This window comes from Mirounga angustirostris, unplaced genomic scaffold (genome assembly GCF_029215605.1).
Source record: "Mirounga angustirostris isolate CCGP_5_RB_7025 unplaced genomic scaffold, mMirAng1.0.hap1 SCAF_15, whole genome shotgun sequence".
Classification (NCBI taxonomy): Eukaryota; Metazoa; Chordata; class Mammalia; order Carnivora; family Phocidae; genus Mirounga; species Mirounga angustirostris.
In genome coordinates this window covers 85,421,644-85,434,692 of record NW_026991723.1, presented here as the reverse complement: position 1 = coordinate 85,434,692, position 13,049 = coordinate 85,421,644, and positions in this window count along the sequence as shown.

The window sequence follows — 13,049 nt, the reverse complement described above, 5'->3', positions numbered from 1 at the left end:
TGGGACCTAATATTACCGAATCTCCTCTTTTAATCAAGGATGCGTTCTTGTTCACATTTAAACATTCTTGGAATCAGAAGACATCTTACAATCAATGAGTATATTTAATTGGGTTGTGTTTTTGTTGTTGTTGTTGTTCCAAACGCAAATCAACAAATCCAGAGTATATCTCAGAATCAGCATTCTTGAGAGCTATGTCTCTCAAGACACAGCCCTGTTGTAACTCACAGGCACATGTCTGACTAAAGTCAGTAAAGTGGAGACATCTGCAAAGATCTAGCCTGGTTTAAAAGGTGACTTTGTGCTCTCAGTGTTAGAAACTGGGCACAAACCCGCTGGGCACGCCTTAGATTTCAATGAAAGGAGAAAACCGCACGTGAAGAATATTCACGCCATCACCTGTGTTTAATGTAAAGCCAACATCCTGTCCATCAAACACGAGACTAGAAACATTGCTTGCCGTCGCTCAGAAGTCAGAGGGCTTTGCGGGATGACTTTGATGACCAAGACTCTTTAAAATATACCGAGGGAGGCGGACCTTTTCTAAGTAAATTTCCCTAGAGCAAATAGTTCCATTGACCTTAGACATGACTTCAGTGCTTTCCTGAGTTGAGAGCTATTTAAAAATAAAAGTCATGGCATCTGATTGTTTGAAGGCCTCACTAACGATTTCAAATATGAGGATCTGGAGAGGGGGTGTCTCTTTCATCTCTTGCTCTCTTTTTCCCTTCTGCCAGTCCTTTGTCCTTTTCTCCTTACAACAGAATCAGAATGAAGGAGAGCCCTTTGGGAACAGAGTCCCCAGACTGTGGGTCTGTGGGATGGTCCCAGGCATTGTGGAGGGAGGACAGTCCATCTTTCTTTTTCTTTTAATCAACTTTAATGAGGTATGATGAGGATTGACCAATGTAGACATTCGTTAACTGCCACCCCGACCTTTGCTTTTTTGGCTTTTGCTGAGCATGAGCAAGGTGCTCAGCATCTGGTTTTTGATCCTGCCTCCCAGAGCCCCCATGCATCCTGGCCTTGCTTGTGCAACAACAGGAATCAGTGGGAGGTAAGATCACCATGCTCGAAGCAGATCAGCTGGGCAGTGGAGGCACACAATGCCTGAGGGACACTGGCATGATATCACTGTTGCATATTTACTCATTCAACAAATACTTATTGAGTGCTGAGTGCCAAACATGGCCCTAGATGCTGGGGATATAGCAGTGGACAGGGGGAAGCAATCCTTACCTCTCAGGAACGGCCAGGGAAAGAGAGGCATAAACCAACAAAATGTATAGCATGTTAGATGGAGAGAAGGGCTACGGAAGAAACGAATAGGGAAGGGAAAAGGGGAGAAGACCATACATCACCCAGTGAGAGAGTTTGGTACTAGTTTGAAGTTCTCATCCTCTATATCAAACAAAAGGGTGCTCCCAGGTGCAGGGTGGGCAGCATCCTGCGTGGCACCCTCACCTGCCTTCCTGAACTTAATCTTCTTCCTCTCTGCTGATACTGAGCTGGGGCTTGCTTGAACCCCGTGTACCTGCCCTGCTCTGATCAGTCCTTTTTTGCTGGGCTCCTCCGGGATCTGCTCTTCACTAGCTCCTATGTTTCTTCTGTCCGCTGGTCTCAGCTCTGTCCATCCTTGTTCATCCCCTGAACTGGGCTGACTTTGTCTTCAGATTCAGTGCTTCTTTCCTCATATTTCCAAGATTGGTCCCATGGTAAAGAACCATGAACCCTGGGCAAGGATAATCAGACTCTATGAACCTCGGTTTTCTCATGGCAATAGTACCTGATCAAGATGGTTAGGAGAACCCCATGAAATACGAGGAAAAGTGGTTCTCAGAGCCTCGTACTTGGTGGGTGCTGAATCAGCAGGAGCTCTTAACATATGAGGGACTGAACCAATGGCAGCAATGCAAGGGGGAACGCACTATAGAGGTACACCCTGGCTTTGTGTCCCCTAGCCCTCCTCCAGATCTCCCCTCCCTTCCCCCCACTGGACACTGTCATTCTCGGCTCCCCTTTCATCACGGAGCTTAGCTTCTTGGAATCTTTGCCTCTGGCCACTAAAAGAGAAAAACTCTTCAACTCATCTGCTCCCTCCCTCCCTCCCACTCTCATTCCCCCAAGAACAGTTTCTGTTCAGAGGGGATGATGCCTTTCTTGTCAGTCAGGACTCGAGAAGACGGTGGTATCTTGGCCCTTTCTTTATTCCTAATGACCTGGTTTGTAAGACATCTTTCTCCTCTCTGAAACTAAGTAGGCTTTCAGAACACCCAGCAACCTTGGCGTTCATTGCGGAACTAGTCAGCGGGTTAAATTTGCCCAGGGTACTCCTCTGCCCAGGGAGATTCTCAACATTTCTGCTCTGAGCCTTCTGCGGGCTGGAACCAGGGTACCTGTGCTGTTTACTAATGGGGAAGCTGGGCTTGGCTGACAGTTTGTACCGCAACACTTCTCAACTATTTTTTTACTTGTCCTCAGTACTCACGACACTCAAATAAGTGAGTAACCTCTGCCCATCCTCCTCTTCCTTTAAGCTTCTTCTTGTTTTTTTCCCTTGGAATCCCAGAGTTTCGATGAAGTTGGACGTGCTCATCTGCTTGGGATTCCTAGGCAGGCCTTGTAGGCCTGATGTCTTGTTAGGGGTGGTTCAACTTCTGGCCAAGCAATCAGTTAAGGACACAGTGCCAGTGGTTGAAACTCACTGAACAAAGGGAAGATGGGCAACCTCTCCGAACCTGTCTCCTCATCTGTAAACGGGAGAGAACAAGTGTTCTTACCCCAAAGGCTTGTTGGCAGTAGTACAACGAGATCATGGTCGTAAAGCTCTTACAAAGTGCCTCGTGTATGATAAACACGCAAAATCCAGTAGCTCATAGGTCCAAATTGGGGTTTATTAGGATGAATCTTATTTTCCTGCTGAGGCTTCTCTACTCCATCCAGCTACCTGGGAGCTATCACACCGAGCCCTGAGCATCTGCTGCTTCCTCTGTCGGGCATAAGCAGCTTCACGATGGAGACCTTGTCTTGCTCTCTTGCAATTCTTAGAAGTCACCAGCATTTCCTGTTGTCAGGGGCTTCCTGTGACTCAAGAGCAGAGACCCTGTCTTGTTTCTCACTGTAGTTCCTGTGCCCAGCACCAAGCTGGGCAACAAGGCAAATGCTCAATAAATGTTTTAAAACAAGGAACAAAGTTAGGACAAAAAGAAGTCAGGCTCCAGCTGGATCCCACTAGGGTGAGATGGCTCCGAACCAGGAAGCACAGATTTGCTGAGCCCTCCTGAGTGGGCAGCAGTCCAGCCGCCCTGCCTGGAGGCAGACCGCCCCCTGCTGCACCAGCCCTCCAGAGTCCTTGCTCCAGCCACCTCTCAGAACTGCTGCTCACCATGCCTTTCCGCAGAAAGCTGAAAAACAGGCAGTTTACCTCTGAGGAGTGAGCAACAGCGATACCCCAGGTGCTCAGAGCAGTGTGTAACTGACATTGCTCCCTCTCCCAGTGGGGGCGTCCCTGGTCCCCTAAAACAACCAATGGTGTGTTCTAGAAACCCACCCATGGGAATGCCATTCATTTCAGTAAATTATGTGGAGCTCTTCTCTAAGTTTTGATGCTGCCTCAGCCTCTGGGTCCCTCTCCCAGTTCAACTTCCTCAGCAGAAAGGCCCTCTTGAATTCTCAGCCACACTCCAAAGACAGCCTGACCATGGCCCTCTGTATTGGGAGACCCAGAAACTCAGGAGGAAGAGTTGGAGGCAAAAGAGCAAGCAGGGCCCTTTCTTTGCTTAACAGAGTTCAAGCCTTATTGTTGACCCAGGAATCTCTCCAAATACCCATCATCTCCCTCGTCTGCGTCACATTCCTCTAGTCGGGAATGCGGTTTCTAGCAGATGAGGGTTATGTATGACAATCTCACTCATGGCTGAAACGGGTCTGCTGCAGAGTATGGTACTCTGATGGAGTCTGAGCTGCAATTTTAAGAACAAATGAATGAAAAATGGAGTATGGAGAACTATAGTCACACACAACCACATGGATAAAGCTCAGAAACACAACACTGAGCTTAAGAAGCCACTAGGGGGTATATACTGTATGATCCCATTTATATAAAACTCAAAAATAGGCAAAACTAATGGGGCTACTGCTAGTCAGGATAGGTTACTCCTGGAAAGAGGAATGAAGGGAATTTTGAGCCCCGGGTATTTTGATCGGTTACTGGCAACATGGGTACATTCATTTTATGAGAATTCATTGAGCTGTGCATTATGATTTGTGCTCTTTCATGCTTGATCATACTTCAGTTACACAAAAAAAGCGCATGTGCCCAGCAGGAAATCCTGAGGTCCAGGACTGAATCACACAATGATAATGCAAGTATTTGTGTACATTTTTGTAAGTTTAAACTACTTCACAGAACCACGAAAAGAATAGTATGCCCAGCCCAGCTGGCTTATGTCCACAGGGGTCATTCAACTCTACCAGGAGAAGCTGCTCCTTTCCTGGTGCAGGATGGGAACTCATCCAGAGTCTCCTCCTTGATCACTGTCTGTACACGTTCTATATCATGAACCCTAATGGGGGCTAGGGGTCAGTAGCTGCTAGAAAGCACAGCTATTGACTGGAGAAAACATGTAACAGTTTCGCCTGGAGCTGACAGGGTCCTGTTTGGGGAAGGGCTCCCAAGAGGAGATTGAGACCGCCCATGCACCTCGCAGAATCCCGCCCAGTGCCACTCTGATCACGGGACAAGCCGCCTTCCAGGCATCCTATAGAAGAGCAAGTTGACTTTCATCATGCTCAAGGCCTGAGGCCGGGGGTGGGGGTGGGGGGGTTCTTTGGGGTCGACTTCTGAAAGCGGCAGTTTGTGACTCTGATTACTCAAAGAACAAGGAAGAGGCTGTGTTTTTAAAGTGAGCCAAGCTAGTCATTTTTCTAAGTTCAAAAAGCAAATACAGCTGAATTATCGTCAGCCTCCGTTTGCAGAGGGTGGAGAGATTGGGAGGCACAGAAGCAGCTCGGCTGTGAGTGTGACTGTTGTACTTGACCTGGTTTGAGACCCGCACTCGGTTCCTGGTTCCAGGCACCAGGCTGTGACAGCTGGTCAGGGGCTGCTGGAGGTGCAGCAGGGTCGGTACATTTCAGTCCGGAAGAGGGGAGCAACTTGAATGTGATAAAGCCGACCTTCAACACCCAGTCATTTCTGAAGCAGTTCTTGGCTTGGCGGAGGCGGGGTGTGGGGGGTGTGTGTGGGGGGGAGCTGGTTATAAAAAATCTGCATTTGCTGGGTGACTGTGTTTACGAGAGGGAATACAACCGGCCATGGTACAGTGTCACACATTTCCGGCTCTCACCAGAACAAGAATTTAATGTCTTTCTATCTCACTGAGTATTTGGTCTCCCCAGTCTCTTACCTCGCTACTGTGCTACTCAAGCCTTCCTAAAGATGCAGGAGACAGTTCTGACTTCACCTGAACAGGATTGTTGGGTGCAGGCCCTAGGCTGTCAGGAACACAGAAATGGAATGGACACAGGCACAAGGTGTTTATACCCGCTGGTCCTTGCAGAGCTTAGCAACGTGCATACATATGATGCCTGCGTGAGTGACGCAACTGGGCACAGACTGAACTGGGGAGGATAGTCAAAACTTCTTAGAGGAGGTGGCCTTTGAAATGGGATTTATTCTGGGCAGGAGGAGAGGGAGCATTAGTAATGCTCGTGGTTACAGGGAAGTTGAGGGCAAGTTCAAGGAAAATGGGATTTGGCTGGAGAGTAGAATAGGTAGAGTAGGATGGAGAAATAGTGGAAACAAACCAGAAAGGAAGTCTAAGCCTACAGTCTGGAGAGTTGGGGGCCTACTTTGGCAGGAGTTGGGGGTTTTAGAGCAGCTTGGGGACAAGGTGGAAGACTGAGGCTGACAGGTATGTGTAGGATGAAGTGGAGTGAGGAGACCAGGCTGGTGCAACAACCTAGGTGAGAGATAATTAGGACAGGGGTGGTGATGGCTACGTTCCAGTCATTAAAGAACTGGATGTAATTGAGTGTGTGTGGGGATAGGGTTCTTGAGATTCCCCTCATGACCTTCATGGAGAGAAGAGGCTGAGTGTTGCCCATTCTTGAGGACATTTCTCAATTACATTAAAGGAATTTGGCTGGCATGCATGACTGGAGGGCACATGACCAGTGCCAGAGGCAAAAATCCCATGGAAGAAAACCAAGTTCAGAAGGAACCTCCATAGTTCTTGTTCTGATGGACCCACCTAGGTTAACAACAGCCCCCCATTAGGCTACGAGTACAGCTGGCCCCATTCCATCCCTGACACTGAACTTGGCCTACCTGAGCTTGTGGTGGCTCTTCCCTCCAGGCATTTGTTTCCACACCCAGGAGACCACATTGGCAAGCCTATTATCTGTCACTCAGCCCATGTCCGGAATGCAGCACAAACACCATGTCCTAGGTCATTTCTCATTGCATTGGGTTCATCTTCCTGACACCTCTGATCATTGCCTATGCAATCAAATCCACAGTCCTTAGCCTGAGATCTGCGGCCCTTCATGACCTTGGGCACCAATGGTGTAATTGCCATGATCTTGGGCTCCAGAGTCCGATGACCTAGTTTAGAATTGCTGGGTTATAGTAAAGATCTAAGGAGACTGTACATGTAAAGAATGTAGCACAGAGCCTGGCATATAGTCAATGCACAGTAGTTGACATCCACTACCATAGGAACAACTTGGCTGCGCAAGCTACCTTTCACACTTGCTCACCTCCATGCCCTTCTTCATACTTGTCCCTCTGGACAGGTTGGCCTCTTCTTCACTCCCATCCACAGTTCGGCGGATCGGAGTCCCACCCATCTCTGCTCAGGGGCTGCTGGCACTAGGAAGGGTTCCTGCGTGTCCTGGTCATTCTGTCCCCGTGTGAGTCTGTTAGTGATACCAGGCTTACCTGCCTCCAGAATGGGAACTCCAGGAGAACCGGGATTTTTTATGTTTTATTTATTGCTATATGTCCAGCACCTAGTAGTATCTCTTATTTTTTTTTTTTTTTTAAGTATGACTCTATTAGACAGTGTACTCTTGAAGGACTTGTTACTGGTTTATTCCATAGCTTCCATATTGTCCTTGTGAATTCAGTTGTGATGAACTATGGTGGGCAAATTATGAGAAAAGGATTCTGCTCAAAAAGGGGGAATGGGAAAATCCTGGGAGGCAGAAATAGGAGTCAATTGGGGAAGTTTTACTCCCTTTCTCCCTTGAGATGACAGTGAGGAGTTAACCGGAAACCCAGAAAAGCAGGTGAGATTGACGTTAACTATTACAGGAAATGGTTGTAACTTGGGTTTTGGCCTGCAGATAAATTAAGTTCAGTGGCTCACACCATATCCATAGCGAAGAGTGACTTGGTTACCATCCACAGTTAGGTTTCTTTGACAAGTGTTGTCTTGAAATTGATGGTTAAATCTTATTTACAGATCTGGATCCATAAGGTTTAGTCAATTATGTGACATAGACAGCAAAGGACCTATCCTGAAATGTTCATTTCTTTTTCTCCTGGAGTGCTTTTCACAACCTCTAAAGACAAGAAAATCAGCTTCTGAAGGCCCAGGCCAGGGCCAAAGCTGGTGGTCCATAAATATCTGGTAAATAAATGAGTGAATGAACCAAAGAATAGACCCTGGAAGGATATAAAGCTCCTTTTGAGACCTCCCACATGTTTGCACTGATACTGTTCAACTATGCTTTTTTAAAGAATAAATATAGGGGCACCTGGGTGGCTCAGTCAGTTAAGCATCCGACTCTTGATTTCAGCTCAGGTCATGATCTCAGGGTCCTGAGATCGAGCCCCACATCGGGCTCCACACTCAGTGCGGAGTCTGCTTGTCCCTCTCCCTCTGCTCCTCCTCCCGCTTCTCTTGATCTTTAAAATAAACAAAATCTTAAAAAAAAGATTCTCTCTCCCTCTCCCTCTGCTGCTCCCTGCCCCTGCACCTCCCTCTCTAAAAAGAAAGAAAGAAAGAAAGAAAAAGAAAGAAAGAAAGAAAGAAAGAAAGAAAAATATAAGTGGATTTAAGCATTACTGAAGGCATACTAGTGTTCTAAAATTTTATATTTTTCTTGATCAACTGTTATTGTGTGTGGGGGGGGGTTCTGCAAAATTTTCTAATATTCAGAAATGATCCTTCTACTTGAAAAGATTAGAGACATTTGGCCTAAGATGCTTTTGAAAGCACTTCCAGCAGAACTCTTTGACACCTTCTTGGCAGAGCTCCTTTGAGTCACAAGCTCACTGCTGCCCTTTCTACTTTCAGATGGCCAGAAAAGTCTCAGGCCATGCTCCCTTGGAGCCGATTCACCCGAAACAAATTGTCTTTTTTGCATATAATCCCCCTGGGTTGTCTAGCCCAGATTCTGTGTTTCCTGATTGTAATATTCTACTGTTCCTTAAAGCTCAGATCAGCACAATCACAGTTTGAATATTGTCCAAAAGCAACTTTTGGTCGTTAATCAGTTGCCACAAATTTTAGTATTAGATGAAGCACCAAATAACATGTAACCAATAACATGTAACATGTTTAGATTGTACCAAAATCTCACTGACAATATGCCCTCTTCTAGAACAAGCTTCTCAGCAGAAATTAACAACAAAAAATCAGTCACTTTTTCTTCACTATGGGGCTGGTATATTTAACAAGGAGTGTAATGATTCACTTTATTCTGCTTCCAAAGCAAGTTGTCAACTCTAAGTTCCTGACATTCTGGTTTGAGCCAGACACTGACTGTTCTACCAGAAATCATTGTTTGATAAGTCCCAATGTCCTCTTCTGCCTGACTTTACTGAAATAAACCAGTGTCCAGTATGATAGCTAAGTGGCTGCTCAGATATAAAATCTTTCCTCTGGGTTAGAAAAGAGGACCTGTACTTAATCTCAGAATTCTCAGCTACAGGCAATTTCAGTGACACTTAGGTGGCATTTGTTGGAAGAGGGCACTGCAGGATTGCTGGGTGCCTGTGCTTCCTAAGAAAGGTCTGTGACGAAGCACAAAGTCCCTGGCTGTAACTGGTGGATAAAGACTGACCAATGAATCTGCATTGATTATTATCTTTTAAATTCAGCAGTATCTCTCGACTGTGCCAGGAACAGGACTGTGCCAGAACAGCCAGTCAGAGACAATTAAGACATAGTTCCTGTTTCTGAGGAGCTCATTGTTTAGCAGGGGACGCGAGTGCATGTAAAGGATGGATAGTACATATGAAATCACAATAGTGATAAATGCTGCAGCAGAACCAAGTTCAAAATGAAATGGAATCACTGAGTGTGTGAACAATTTCCAAGGGTGCTCAGAGAAGGCACCACAGAGACTATTTTTGCAGAACCTGGAACAATAAAAAGTTTTCCAGGAGGACAAAGGTTAGGGAGTTGTGGATGGAAAAGAAAAGGATGAGTATTCAAGGCAGGGAAAATCATCCATGCAAAGACGAAAAGAAGCCCAAGGAGAGCAGCCAGAGCCCAAGTGGGGATTGGCAGATAAGAATGGACAAGTAGGCTACTCTCAGACCAGGGCCTTGGGTACCATGCTGAGTGAAGATCCCATCAGGCAGATCATGGGAGGCGACGGGAGTAGGTCTGCTTAGGAAGGAGGAGGGTTTGGGGCAGTCAAGTGGCAGGAGAATATGTCATGAGTGGAGACTGTTGTGAAGGAGTGGCTGTCCCAGAGGCTGATAGGAACAGGGTGGGACAACTTGAGAGATAAGCAGGTGTTACTTGTGCCAAAACCCATCTCCTGGTGATTAACACCAGAGCAGTGGTCAGGGGGCCCAGATAAGCCCCTGGCCCTCGGAACCTCTCTCTAGATTATTTCCGCTCAAATTTAACACCTGGATCATCAGCCCACAGAGTGGGATTTCCTCTGGATGATGTGAAATGAACCCTTGGGCCGGCAGTCACGGGACAGCAATAGAGTATATATGTAAAGCTCAGTGGAGCCCAGGACTCGGGCTGCCTGGGTTTGAATCCTGGCTCTGCTGTCAGCATCCTGCTAGACAGGGATGGCAATAGCACCTACCTTGCAGGGTTGGTGTCAGAGTGAAGAGCTGATCCATGGAAAGTGCTTAGAACAGTGTGGAACACAGTGGGCTCTGGGCAAATGAGAGCTCTATGGAGTGTGCAGTTGCTCGGCCAGACCACGTGAAATGAAAGTTGCTCTGGTCAGAGGGGCTGGGGGTGGGGTCATGCTCCTTTTCCCTGCCCATTCTGTGAAGTAAGCCTTGATAGAACTTTTCTACCAGCTGGGAAAGTATTGGACTCCCCCTATTCCTGGGGTTAATTTCTACCTGTAATTCTCGAGCCAAGATGTTCAGGTAGGGTTAGCTGCTGATGCCAGACCTGGAACAGTCTCTGCATAGAGTCTCTATTTCTCCCAAGATAGCAAAGTGAGAAAGCCTGCGGAGTACTGGGTGAGTCACCCACCACCTAAAGGCGCTCGCTGGAAGGATAATCCAGCCCAGGTACATGCTCCCCAGCATCAGAAGCCATGCCCAGGGTCCTGCAGGTGGAGAGGGACCACTCTCTGAGATTCTCTGAATCTCACCCTCAGACACAGACAGCCTGTGCCCAGGAATAGGGTTTAGAAAGGTTTCCCTGAGGGGAAAAAAAACCCACCTGTCCAACAGAATAGGAAGCAGTCATCCTTTCCTGCTACATGGAGTGACCTGGAATAAAATTCTACCTCAACAGGACTGTTAGGAAGAATAAATGAGTTCATGCAAGTACTTAGCACATATTAAGTGTGCAATGAACCTCCGCTTAGTACTGTTATCTTTAGGCTATAATCCCAATTCTTCTTATACCTATTAAAGTAGGTATGGTGTTCAGTGGGCTGAGTGGATGTTCAGAGCCCAATAAATATACAGAACTGCAACAACAACAACAAATTCTCTCCGAGAAAATTCTCTGTATCTTCATAGTTTGAGTAGATAAACAATACTTCCCACATTATGAGACACTACATAAATAATGTAAAAATTAATCCTTTCTAGTTTGGTTCAAGGTCACTGTTGTCATTTTAGAGCCTACAATTTCTACGCAGCCAGACCCTGCAGGAATCCCAGCAGCGTTTGCTGATTTGGCATCCACCCATCACTGAGTGTCATGCAGGTGAGGATCTTTTCAGAGAACCCTAACAAGTGAGATTTTATCACAGCATTACTGACCCCCAAACAAGACAGGGGCAGTTCTAGAAGCACTCCTTGGCTTCCATTAATAAAGGTTAGCTGTTACATTAGGCAGACCAGTATACTCTGGGGAGTAACTAGTATCTTATTAAGTTATAAATACATTTAATGGCTTCAGTACTGGTTTCTTATTTTGGAATATGAAGAAGAAAAAACAGAACTCATAATCATTAGAGTCTAAGTATAATGCCACTATTTTTTATAACATATTTACCTATAATACTGCTTATGAACTACCTTGTTTTTCTAGAGCCCACATACTCCCTCAAAGGACACTGTGACTCTCCTGTAATTGTAGCAGGCCACAAGAAAGTGGTAGATTATAAAATCACATTACTTGGTTTTGATTCAAACGAGTCAGACCAGTTCAGAGTAAGACTGAGACTTCCTTCCCCACTCTCAGTCCCCTTCTGGTTTCTCATTAAGGGGAAAAAAAAATGCCGTCCGTGCCCATCTCCATTCACTGAACTCTGAACATAACGCTAACCAAGTTTTCTTATAAAGGGCACAGAGTTCTTATCTTTCACTTTCTGCACAGAGAAAGATCATACTTAAAATCATTTACCAAATAATAAATGACTGTTACATTAAGCTCAAGCTTACCTCATTTCCTGTTGCTGACCTGCTAGCTGGTCCATTGACTGTGGGCAAACTCTAGAGCTGTGTACCCTCCAAGATGCCCAGGCATGGAGACTGTCTCAAGGAACACTCCGGTGGTTTGGTGGGAAGCGGTCCCTGAAGTGACTATGAGGAAATCTAAATAAACTGCACAGGTGTTATATGCTCCATCTGGGTTACACCCCTCACATCCCACCCCCCTTCTGTTCCCAAATACAAACGAACCACTTCCATCTTTTGCTTTCTCCTGATAAGGAACACAGTGCTTCTCATCTTCACACCCCAGAGGTCTCCGCCCCTGCGGGAGCTGTGTGAGAAAGCCTACTCCCCAGGTGGGCTGGACTGCTGGTAAGCAGGGGCCTCAATGGGGGTCAGGGGGTCACCATGCCACAGGGCCTGAGCTGTTTGCCCTTGGTTAGCGCTGACAGGCCCCACCTCAAAAAGGGCTAGAAATGGTTCTTCTGGACTTCTTCCCACACAGAGAATGGCTAAGCTATCTAAGGCAATCTGTAGTTGGCTTTAAAATCAGCAATGGGGAGGGGAAAAGAAACCTCACAACAAACAGTGGTAACAGAAGGTTTGTGTGGGAAGACGGTTAAGTTTGGTCTAAAACAAGCAGTGTCTCTGGTAATGAGCTGTTGTTAGGAAATACGTGGGCCCCCTCAGTGCCTGCAGCACTTTTAAAGAGCACGGTTGCCGTTTCTTGAGGGTTTTTTCGGGGGGGGTGAGTGGGGGAAGGCACAGTGAGGTGAGGGAAAGACCCAACTAAAGAGCAGGGAGCATTACAGAGCACTGGAAAGAAGCACCTCCAAGTGTGGCAGCCATGAATCCCAGTTCCACTCTGCAGCCACTGTTCCACCGTAACACGTCTACCTTCTCTCGGGCACAACAGGCTCATACGTGAAATGAGTGTACCTAAAGAATCAGCCAGGGTCTTGGTGTGAAACAAAGGGCACACTCAGCTGGGGTGCCTGAGTTTCATAAAGGGGCTATTTATAAAGGGTGTGGGCAGGGTTAGGGAACTTCTGTGAGGACAGTGAAGCAAAACAGGGAGTCAGGACCAATCCTCTGCTGGCTAGGACAAGGAGAGGGTGTGGTCACCAAACCCTGAAGCTGTCAGACAGGAGCTGTGGCCTTAGGCAGAGGAGCCCCGCCACTGTCAACCCACACCTGGCAGAAAGGAGCCAGGGGAATGAATTCACCA